Source organism: Podarcis vaucheri, assembly GCF_965113315.1.
Source record: "Podarcis vaucheri genome assembly, chromosome: 18".
Classification (NCBI taxonomy): Eukaryota; Metazoa; Chordata; class Lepidosauria; order Squamata; family Lacertidae; genus Podarcis; species Podarcis vaucheri.
Window position 1 is genome coordinate 3,466,335 of NC_138756.1, and position 11,300 is coordinate 3,477,634.

Sequence of the window (11,300 nt, forward strand, 5' to 3'; positions counted from 1 at the left end):
GGCTTCAGTGCCCCACTGCTTTGTTAATGGAGAAATCTGAGGGCTCCCTTGGGCAAAAAAACAAGGACACCAGCCAGGAATACCAGCGCAAAACAGCAGCCAGTAGGCTTGGTCTTGATTGAAGACTGTCACGACAGGACGCCCACCTGCCACCAGGTAGAACAAGATGGAAGCCCCAAACAAAAGAGAACCCAAACTTTTATTAGCTGCTAATCCCCATGTTACATCCCCCCCAAACTACATCACTAATGCATCATGGTTACATCATGAAAGGGGAGGTCTGGTGGCAGTAATCTGAGCATCCTGGACCCTGCCCCATGGTTCCCCTTGCCCTCCACCAAACACCCATCCAGTGTAACAAAAGAGAGCTTTACATTTCCCTGTTTCCCAGCCAAGTTCATCACACCCTTTTGTCTTCATCTGGGTTTGTTATTTCTGGAATGGCTACCTGTCTGGCACTCAGGTATCAGGATGCCAGGGATCATCACTCAGGCAGAGGGGCTGCTGAGTAGCTGAGCTCACAGCTCTATATGAATTTCTGAAGTTTTCCCAGCGAGCCAAAACATAGATTCACTTATCAGTGAATTCTTACATTTGTTATCATGCAGCAAAGGCCCTTTGAATAGATAGGAAGAAACTGTGATGAAGTGTTTTGTGGGGACAAATCACAAAAGTCACAAACGTGAGTGTGCTGATTTTGATAGTGGGCTGCATGTGCGTGATATCTGCTGGAGGGGCAACACCCCCCCCAACCTATACATAAATTCCTGCAGCAGTTTCCCGTTTGTATTTCCACATTTAATTTTAAGGGAAGGGCCGAAGCTCAGTGCGAGAACACATGCTTTATTCAGTCCCTGGCTGGGGAAAACCCTGTGGGTGGAGTCACTACCAGTTTGTGCGAACAATTCAGTATATGAAGCACCTTCTTATTTAAATCAACCCTTTATTGATACAGTGGTACCTCAGGTTAAGTACTTAATTCGTTCCGGAGGTCCATACTTAACCTGAAACTGTTCTTAACCTGAAGCACCACTTTAGCTAATGGGGCCTCCTGCTGCTGCCGCCGCGCCACCGGAGCACGATTTCTATTCTCATCCTGAAGCAAAGTTCTTAACCTGAAGCACTATTTCTGGGTTAGCGGAGTCTGTAACCTGAAGCGTATGTAACCTGAAGCGTATGTAACCCGAGGTACCACTAAAACCTTATTCAGAATGGGGAAGTTCCGTTGTTTTTCTATTATTATTAATTTATTTAACATACCGTATTTTTTGCTCTATAAGACTCACTTTTTCCCTCCTAAAAAGTAAGGGGAAATGTGTGTGTGCGTCTTATGGAGCGAATGCAGGCTGCGCAGCTATCCCAGAAGCCAGAACAGCAAGAGGGATTGCTGCTTTCACTGCGCAGCGATCCCTCTTGCTATTCTGGCTTCTGGGATTCAGAATATTTTTTTTCTTGTTTTCCTCCTCCAAAAACTAGGTGCGTCTTGTGTTCTGGTGCGTCTTATAGAGCGAAAAATACGGTAATTATTACAAAATATAAGCAAAATACTGCAAATACATACCATACATACATATATATTTCAGATAAGCACACATATATAAAAAATGAACAAAAGAGAGAAAAGAAAGAAAAGAAAAAGAAAAAAGAGAAGAAGAAGAAAAGTTGGAAGAATTTCTTCCAAATTTATCCTACAAATATCTCAATAATAAAATTTCATTGACTTCCATCGCTTACACTGCACTTCCTATCTACACTTTTAGCAAGATTGTATCTGTTATTCCGTATTTTTCCTATACAATCTCACACAAATATTCTAATCAATAAGTTTTCTAAATCTTTCATAAATGGGGAAGTTCCGTTGTTTGGTGGCAGGGCAGTTGCTTTGAATGCAGAACATACAGGGATTAATCTACAGGTAGTTCTGAGAGAAGGGACGTGGGTGGCGCTGTGGGTTAATCCACAGAGCCTAGGACTTGCTGATCAGAAGGTCGGCGGTTCGAATCCCTGTGACGGGGTGAGCTCCCGTTGCTCTGTCCCTGCTCCTGCCAACCTAGCAGTTCGAAAGCACCTCAAAGTGCAAGTAGATAAATAGGTACCACTCTGGCGGGAAGGTAAACGGCGCTTCCGTCCCCTCTCTGGTTCGCCAGAAGCGGCTTAGTCCTGCTGGCCACATGACCCGGAAGCTGTACGCTGGCTCCCTTGGCCAATAAAGCGAGATGAGCGCCGCAACCCCAGAGTCGACCACGACTGGACCTAATGGTCAGGGGTCCCTTTACCTTTTTAGTTCTGAGAGAACCTGAAACCCTGGCGAGCTGCTGCCAGTCAGGGCAGACAGTCCTGGGCTAGATTAATTCTAAGACAGTTTCCGTTGTTCGTACGAACCACAAGCAGGCCTAAAGTTTTAATTTAATTTTTAAGGGACAGCCATGGGATGAGAGCCCAGGCGCTGCAAGCTTCAAGCCTTTGCAGCTCCACGATGGGGCTGGGAAAGACTACAGCTGTAGCCCCAAACATCTGGATGACACCACTTTGTGAAAGGCTGGTGAAATATACTCAGAGTTGCAAAGTGATTTCATGCTCTTTATTCAGCTCATAGTGGTGAGGAGGAATGAATGCAAGTCCCCTCAAAGTATCTGCTTTATATACATTATTTACACAATGGGCTGCACATGATTGGTTAATTCTGGAATTCTACTGTAAGCCAATCAGGTTGTGGATTCACTTATATCTGGAGCATGATTGGGTGGTTCCTGCCAACCAATCATACTGCTGCATTGTTCTTGGACCAATCAGACTGCTGCATTCTGAATCCTATTGTTCTAGGACCAATCAGACTGCTGCAATTTGGATCCTATTTTTCTAGGACCAATCAGACTGCTGCAGTTTGGATCCTATTCAACTCAGTACATAACAGCTGGGGTGAGATCAGGGCCAAGAAGCGCAACCGTTTCCCAAAAACGGAGCATGCCAGTAAGCATGAATAACATGTGTTTCACAATGCGCTTTTTACTCGACCCCTTTCCTGGGTTTCTCCCACAGGAGACCGTTCCACTGCTGAACAGCTCTTACTGTCCCGGAAGTTCTTCCTGATGTTTAGCCAGTTGTCTGCTGCAGAAGAAAAAAAAGGAATCTCTGGCAAAATCTTAAAGGCCAATGAATTTGGGTTTTTTTGTTGTTTTTGTTAATTAAAGATTTTCTTGATTTACAAAAGTGTGCGCAATGTCTCTCTCTTGCATTTCCTCCCCCATGTAACATTTTTACAAATCAGTTTAATTTGTTGAGACATTAGGAAGAAAAGGGGGAAAGGGGGGAGGTGGGGGGTTTGGGTGGTGATATTTCTATTTTACTTACTATATGTAGGGTTTGGTGTCAGCGTCGCTTGTGCAGGTTCTCTCGTTTTTTAAAAATAATAATATTTATTAATTTTCCAACAAATTGAACACAACACTACAAAAAACCAAAAAAGAAAAAACATACACTAATACAGTACAATAATAATAGAAAAAACAACAACTGCAAAACATTAACATACAACTAACAAAACAAAACAAAAACCATTTAAGACACAGTCCAATTTCAATATTTTATCCTTCTTTCACTAATTTCCACGACCTCCTCACACCTCCCTTTTTGTATTCCACTTCTATTGATCGTTTCAGCAATTCCTTTCCATCTTCCTCTATTTTCTATCCTATAATTGTCTTAACACACTCTAACCTTATTTCCCCCCTTAATGCTCTAATAATCTATTTATACTTAATTCCTTATAACATTTCTACTAAAGCCATATAACTTCATTCCAACATTTTTCTAACATTCATTAATTTTACAGTATTTCTGTCAATAGTCTTTAAACTTTTTCCAGTCTTCTTCCACCGACTCTTCACCTTGGTCACGGATTCTGCCAGTCATTTCCCCCAATTCCATGTAGTCCATCACCTTCATCTGCCATTCTTCCCTGGTGGGTAAATCTTGTGTCTTCCAATACTTCACGATGAGTATTCTTGCTGCTGTTGTTGCATACATAAAAAAAAGTTCTATCCTTCTTTAGCACCAATTGGCCGACCATGCCCAGGAGAAAGGCCACTGGTTTCCGCTACCGTTCTCTTTGCTGTTCACTTGTGTTCCTTTGGTGGTGAGAGAGGTTGGGGTTGGCCTAGGGTGTGGTTGTTTGTTTGTGATTTGCTGTGGTGGTCTTTGTTTTCATGTGTGAGTGGGGTGGGTGGGTATTTTGGATCCGGTTAGCCATATTGATTTGTATGCCGTTGGTGGATTTTTGTCATTGTCTTGTTGGGCTGTGTGTGTGATAAAGGGGAGCCATACAGGGGTGAAGGTGTCAAAGGCCTGGAAACGATGCCTTATGAGGAACGGCTAAGGGAGCTGGGCATGTTTAGCCTGGAGAAGAGGAGGTTAAGGGGTGATATGATAGCCATGTTCAAATGTATAAAAGGATGTCACCTAGAGGAGGGAGAAAGGTTGTTTTCTGCTGCTCCAGAGAAGCGGACACGGAGCAATGGATCCAAACTACAAGAAAGAAGATTCCACCTAAACATTGGGAAGAACTTCCTGACAGTAAGAGCTGTTCGACAGTGGAATTTGCTGCCAAGGAGTGTGGTGGAGTCTCCTACTTTGGAGGTCTTTAAGCAGAGGCTTGACAACCATATGTCAGGAGTGCTCTGATGGTGTTTCCTGCTTGGCAGGGGGTTGGACTCGATGGCCCTTGGGGTCTCTTCCAACTCTAGGATTCTATGATTCTATTTGTCCCCATGTCAGTTTCAGTTCATTGGTTAATTTTTCTAGTAGGGCTGTTTCCCATACTATTTGGTCCATGCTTCCTCCTGACAGGTCTCTCCAGTGTCTGGTTATGGTCTTTCTGGCTGCTGAACGTAGGTGGGTTATGAGTTCTTTGTGGTGTAGGTGGGCATTGTTGTCTTGGAAGATGTTTAATAAGGCCAATTCTGGGGTGATTTCTAATACTTGCTTGGTTATTTTACTTGCCAATGAATTTGTTGTAGCATCAAGCTGCATGTGACAAGAGTGGACTGTTCTGCATGGACATTTATGCCATGGGTATCTGGTGTGGCTCCCTCCAGATTCTGTTGGACTGCAACTCCCATCAGTCCTGCTCTGAGCCCTGGTCACCCTGGCTGAGGCTGATGAGAGCTGGAGTCCAGATCGATCTGAAGTTTACAGCATGTTATTCTTTGAAGGGGAACTACTTGAAAATGATTTACAGATGGTGCTTAACTCAGAGTAGACTTGCTAAGATGTGTAAGACTGAATCAGATAAGTGCTGGAGATGCAATGAGGTGGACGGAACGTGCTTTCATATGTGGTGGACATGTAAAAGGGTAAAAGAGTATTGGAAAATAATCCATAATGAACTGAAAAAAATGTTTAAAAGCACCTTCCCCCCAAAAAACCAGAGTCCTTTTTGGGGGGATAATTCAGATGGAAATTCCCAGGTGTCAAAAAGGGTTATTACCATATTTTGCGCCCCATAGGACGCTCCGGCCCATAGGACGCACCTAGTTTTTTTGGGGGGAAATAAAGAAAAAAAAATTTAATTTCCCCCCCAGGTGCGGGGCTGGAAGAACCAGGTCGGGGAACAGCGGGAAGGCGCGCTCTGCCTCCCCGCTGTCCCCCGAGCTTGTGGGGCTGGCTATGGGGAGTAGTGCGCTGATCCCGGGACCGCAGGCAGCTCTGCGTGGCCATCGGGAACGGGGCGGGACTTCGCGCCCGGCTCCCGGTGGCCGCGCAGAGCTGCGCTGAGCCGGGGACTGCAGGCAGCTCTGCGCAACCCTCGGAGCCGGTCTCCCGAGGGTTGCGGAGAGCTTCCTGAAGCCTGGAGAGCGAGAGGGGTCAGTGCGCACCGACCCCTCTCTCTCTCCAGGCTTCAGCGAAAGCCTGCATTCGCCCCATAGGACGCACACACATTTCCCCTTCATTTTGGGAGGGGAAAAAGTGCCCTATAGGGCGAAAAATACAGTATGTATGCCACTACAGCGGCCCATGTTTCATTAGCCCAAAAATGGAAAATGAACGATGTCCCAACCAAAGAAGAAGGGGAACTTAAACTGATGGAATATGCGCAGCTTGCAGACCTAACGTATAGAATAAGAGAACAAGAAGAACATGAATTTAAAGAAGACTGGAAAATGTTTATGGAATATATGGGGGGGATTGTGTACACTTGAAAACGCTGGCAGCATTAATATACACTGGTACCTCTGGATACGAACGGGATCCATTCTGGAGCCCTGTTCGCATCTTGAAGTAAACGCAACCTGCGTCTGTGCGTGCGCAGGTCGCGATTCGCCGCTTCCCTGCATGCGCGTGACGTCATTTTGACCGTCTGTGCATGCGTGAGGGGCAAAACCTGGAAGTAACGCGCTCCATTACTTCCGGGTCGCCGCGGAGCGCAACCCGAAACTGCTCAACCTGAAACGACTTCAACCCGAGGTATGACTGTAAATCCAGCAGTGTAAATAAGTTTTGATGGAAGTAATAATAATGGAATACCAAATGGTTTAGTTTATATGTAAAGTGAACCATGGAAAGAGGAGAAGGGAAGTCATTGATATTTTAAGGTTTGTATAAATGAATACTCTACATTGTAAAACAGAAAATTTAATAAAAACAGAGAGAGAGGGAGAGAGAGAGGGAGATTTTTTATTTAAAAAATGTTTGGGGGTTCTCTCGTTTGACTCAAGTAAACCACCATTTTACAGTTCAATTGTGGTTCCAGCTGTTTCATCCCTCTGCTGCTGTCATCTGAGTTTTGGGGCTGAACGTGGAAAGAAAGGGGGAAAGGAGCAAGAGAGAAACAATCCAGAATTACAGGATCATTTATCTTAGTTTCATTTTTTGTCCCCCCCAGGCCACTTAGCATAAAAGCTGCTGCTGACTGCTGTATGTTTACACCGAATCGCATAGAAAATAGAATGTCCTTCAACAGCCCTCTGGTGGAAGAAGAGTGAAATGGACATTTTTCTCCCTTTTCAAATAGCACTAAAACTCAGGATCTGCCCCAGTGAGAGCGACAGTAGATTCAGAGAGAAAGGACTCATTCACACAATACGCTGGTGGGGTCTCATGAGGATTTCCTCCCCTCCACTTCAAAATAACTGAGATGGAATAGTGGAGCATTGAAAATGAAAGAATGAGAAACTGAGAAAAACAGAAACGGATAGATTTGCAAAGCTTTACCAATCACCAGGTAATTCTACTCACTTTGGCTTCTCTTGCCTTTTCTTCAGCTGGTAAAGGTAAAGGTAAAGGTACCCCTGCCCGAACGGGCCAGTCTTGACAGACTCTGGGGTTTGTGCGCCCATCTCACTCAAGAGGCCGGGGGCCAGCGCTGTCCGCAGACACTTCCGGGTCACGTGGCCAGCGTGACAAAGCTGCATCTGGCGAGCCAGCGCAGCACACGGAACGCCGTTTACCTTCCCGCTGGTAAGCGGTCCCTATTTATCTACTTGCACCCGGGGGTGCTTTCGAACTGCTAGGTTGGCAGGCGCTGGGACCGAGCAGCGGGAGCGCACCCCGCCGCGGGGATTCGAACCGCCGACCTTTCGATCGGCAAGCCCTAGGCGCTGAGGCTTTTACCCACAGCGCCACCCGCGTCCCAGCTGGACATACTTCTAATTTCTAACTTGTAATGGATCCACATCACCAGAGACAGATCCGAGGGACTGTTAGATTTTGCCTTCTCAAATATGACTAAGCCGTTTCTGGCGAACCAGAGCAGCGCACGGAAATGCCGTTTACCTTCCCGCCGGAGCGGTACCTGTTTATCTACTTGCACTTTGACGTGCTTTCAAACTGCGAGGTTGGCAGGAGCAGGGACTGAGCAACGGGAGCTCACCCCGTCGCAGGGATTCAAACCACCGACCTTCTGATCGGCAAGTCTTAGGCTCTGTGGTTTAACCCGCCGTCCCTAACAACCCATGTGTGTGTACACAAAATGTGGAAGAATAGACTGTTAGATCTTTAAAATACGCCCTTGTGAATGCCAAAGCTTCCCTCTTCCCCCAGCCTAGGAAAAGACCGCATGATGGTAAATTAAGAATGGTTTACTTACAAATTCTTCAAAGGTCAGATTTCATACAGCATTCAGAAACAGTTGCATAGGCAATTAAACTTGGCTTAGTGGTGAAAGTTCCTGAATTGTTGGTATACAAACACAAGAACAGTTTGTGAGAGCCATGGGGCTACGCTGGAGCAACCTGCCTAGCTGAGTCAGGTAGACTGGAAGGGAACAAAGCCTTGATTACCTGGTCCCTCCCAAGGTGAGCTAAGTCTGGCAGGACAGTTTACTCTATGGTCTTAACCCCTTCATGCACTAATTTCAGGTGAAACTCGAAAAATTAGAATATCGTGGAAAAGTTCATTTATTTCAGTAATTCAACTTAAAAGGTGAAACTAATATATGAAATCTGTATCAATAGGAGTATCAATAGGAGTATAGCATCTAGCTCAAGGGAAGTAGTAGTGCCACTGTATTCTGCTCTGGTCAGACCACACCTGGAGTACTGTGTCCAGTTCTGGGCACCACAGTTCAAGAAGGACACTGACAAACTGGAACGTGTCCAGAGGAGGGCAACCAAAATGGTCAAAGGCCTGGAAACGATGCCTTATGAGGAACGGCTAAGGGAGCTGGGCATGTTTAGCCTGGAGAAGAGGAGGTTAAGGGGTGATATGATAGCCATGTTCAAATATATAAAAGGATGTCACATAGAGGAGGGAGAAAGGTTGTTTTCTGCTGCTCCAGAGAAGCGGACACGGAGCAATGGATCCAAACTACAAGAAAGAAGATTCCACCTAAACATTAGGAAGAACTTCCTGACAGTAAGAGCTGTTCGACAGTGGAATTTGCTGCCAAGGAGTGTGGTGGAGTCTCCTACTTTGGAGGTCTTTAAGCAGAGGCTTGACAACCATATGTCAGGAGTGCTCTGATGGTGTTTCCTGCTTGGCAGGGGGTTGGACTCGATGGCCCTTGGGGTCTCTTCCAACTCTATGATTCTATGATTCTATGAGATAGACTAATGACATGCAAAGCGAGATATGTCAAACCTTTATTTGTTATCATTGAGATGATCATGGTGTACAGCTGATGAAAACCCCAAATTAACAATCTCAGTGTTATGCACTGAGTGGAATAGGATCCAAAATGCAGCAGTCTGATTGGTCCTAGAACAATAGGATCCAGAATGCAGCAGTCTGATTGGTCCACAGGAGCCACCCAATCCAGCTCCAGGTGGAAGTGAATCCGCAACCTGATTGGCCTACAGGAGAATCCTGGAATTAGCCAATCATGTGGGACCCATTGTGTAAATAATGTATATAAGGCAGACATTCTGGGGGAACTCCCATTCCTCCTCACCACTATGAGCTGAATAAAGGGCATGAAATCCACCCTCAACTCTGAGTATATTTCACTCAGAAAATTAGAATATTGTGAAAAGGTGCAGTAGCTATTCAATCCACAGCACCTGCAATGGGTTCCTGAGCCTTGAAATGGTCTCTCAGTCTGGTTCAGTCGGAAGCACAGTCTACCTAGATTATTATGTTCTTAGGGATATTTGGCCACTGTGAGAACAGGATGCTGGCCTCAACGGGCCCCTTTGGGCCTTACCTCAGGGTCCTGGGTTTGAGCTCCCTTCTGGCCTTGCTGGGGGTTGGGCTAGATGACCCTCAGGGGTCCCTCCCAATTCTCCAGTTCTATGATGCGTTCCATCAAAGCTGAAAAGCTTCCCAGATTTTGCAAATGCAGCTCTATAGCCCAAGTAGTGATTTCTCATAGTGTTGGTTATTGGGAGGGATGTTTGCAATAATAATAATATTCCCATATATTAGTGAAAATGATATGGAGAAATTGCATCTTGTTTAAGGGAGGGGGAACTGTTCTGTATTAAAAATGTGTGCATTAATAATTTAAAGTACAGATAGCAAGAATGTATAAAACCGGCTCAAATATATGTTGGAAATGTAAGGAAAAAGAAGGGACTTTTATCACATGTGGTGGGATTGTAGAGAAATTTTAAAAAATTGGGAAATGATATATAATGAGTTGAAGAAAATGTTCCAATTAACATTTGTAAAAAGGCCTGAAGCATTTTTGTTAGGGATTGTAGGGAAAGACCTGCCAAGGAAAAGGAAGAATATATTTATGTATGCGACACCGACATCTTGGGCTCCATGATCACTGCAGATGGTGACAGCAGCCACGAAATTAAAAGACGCCTGCTCCTTGGGAGAAAAGCGATGGCAAACCTAGACAGTATCTTTAAAAGCAGAGACATCACCTTGCCAACAAAGGTCCATATAGTTCAAGCTATGGTTTTCCCAGTAGTGATGTATGGAAGTGAGAGCTGGACCATCAAGAAGGCTGACTGCCGAAGAATGGACGCTTTTGAATTCTGGTGCTGGAGGAGACTCTGGAGAGTCCCATGGACTGCAAGAAGATCAAACCTCTCCATTCTGAAGGAAATCAGCCCTGAGTGCTCACTGGAAGGACAGATCGTGAAGCTGAGGCTCCAAGACTTTGGCCACCTCATGAGAAGAGAAGACTCCCTGGAAAAGACCCTGATGTGGGGAAAGATGGAGGGCGCAAGGAGAAGGGGACGACAGAGGATGAGATGGTGGGACAGTGTTCTCGAAGCTACCAGCATGAGTTTGACCCAACTGCGGGAGGCAGTGGAAGACAGGAGGGCCTGGCGTGCTCTGGTCCAGGGGGTCACGAAGAGTCGGACATGACTAAACGACTAAACAACAACAACATGCGACGCCGGCAGCAAGAGTCTTAATAGCGCAAGGTTGGAAGAATGAAGAAACCCCGACGAAAGAACAGCGGCAAGAAAAATTGATGGACTATGTGGAACTGGCAAAATTGACGCATAAATTACGTGACAAGGACAACTGTGACTTTAAAGAAGAATGGGAACCCTTTACAAAGCACTTAAAGAAGCAACAGAATGAATTGGACTCCTTGGCAGGTTTTGAATAAACATACACAAATTTATTTTTTAATGTAATAGATGGATAATTTAGAGATCATTACCTTTTTATAATATGCAGGGAACACTATGTGTTGATAAATCAGACAGAGGAACTGAGGGAAGGGGGAAAATGGGGGGGGGGAAATACAATTGCTGAAATAATTTGTTATGTTAAAATAATCAATAAAAAATTCTAAAAATAAAATGTGTGCATTCAATTGCAATTGCGCATGCAATGTTGATGAGAATTTTCATGCAGGCCTTTTTTAAAAAAAAAACAACCCCCCATTAAACGAACAG

General features: G+C 45.0%; 1 protein-coding gene and 1 long non-coding RNA gene across 2 annotated transcripts in view; one reads left to right on the plus strand and one right to left on the minus strand.

Moving 5' to 3' along the window:
* The window catches only part of LOC309523108, a 152,692-nt gene extending 152,145 nt beyond the window's left edge, over nucleotides 1–547 (minus strand). Inside the window, exon 1 of the long non-coding RNA XR_014215257.1 lies at nucleotides 375–547. This is a non-coding gene — a long non-coding RNA (uncharacterized lncRNA). The remainder of the gene's footprint in view (nucleotides 1–374) is intronic.
* Nucleotides 1–11,300, plus strand: part of ABHD8 (abhydrolase domain containing 8) — a 47,133-nt gene that overhangs the window by 3,770 nt on the left and 32,063 nt on the right. Inside the window, exon 2 of the mRNA XM_082206552.1 lies at nucleotides 6,881–7,219. The gene's annotated coding sequence lies outside the window, so the exon portion shown is untranslated. The remainder of the gene's footprint in view (nucleotides 1–6,880; nucleotides 7,220–11,300) is intronic.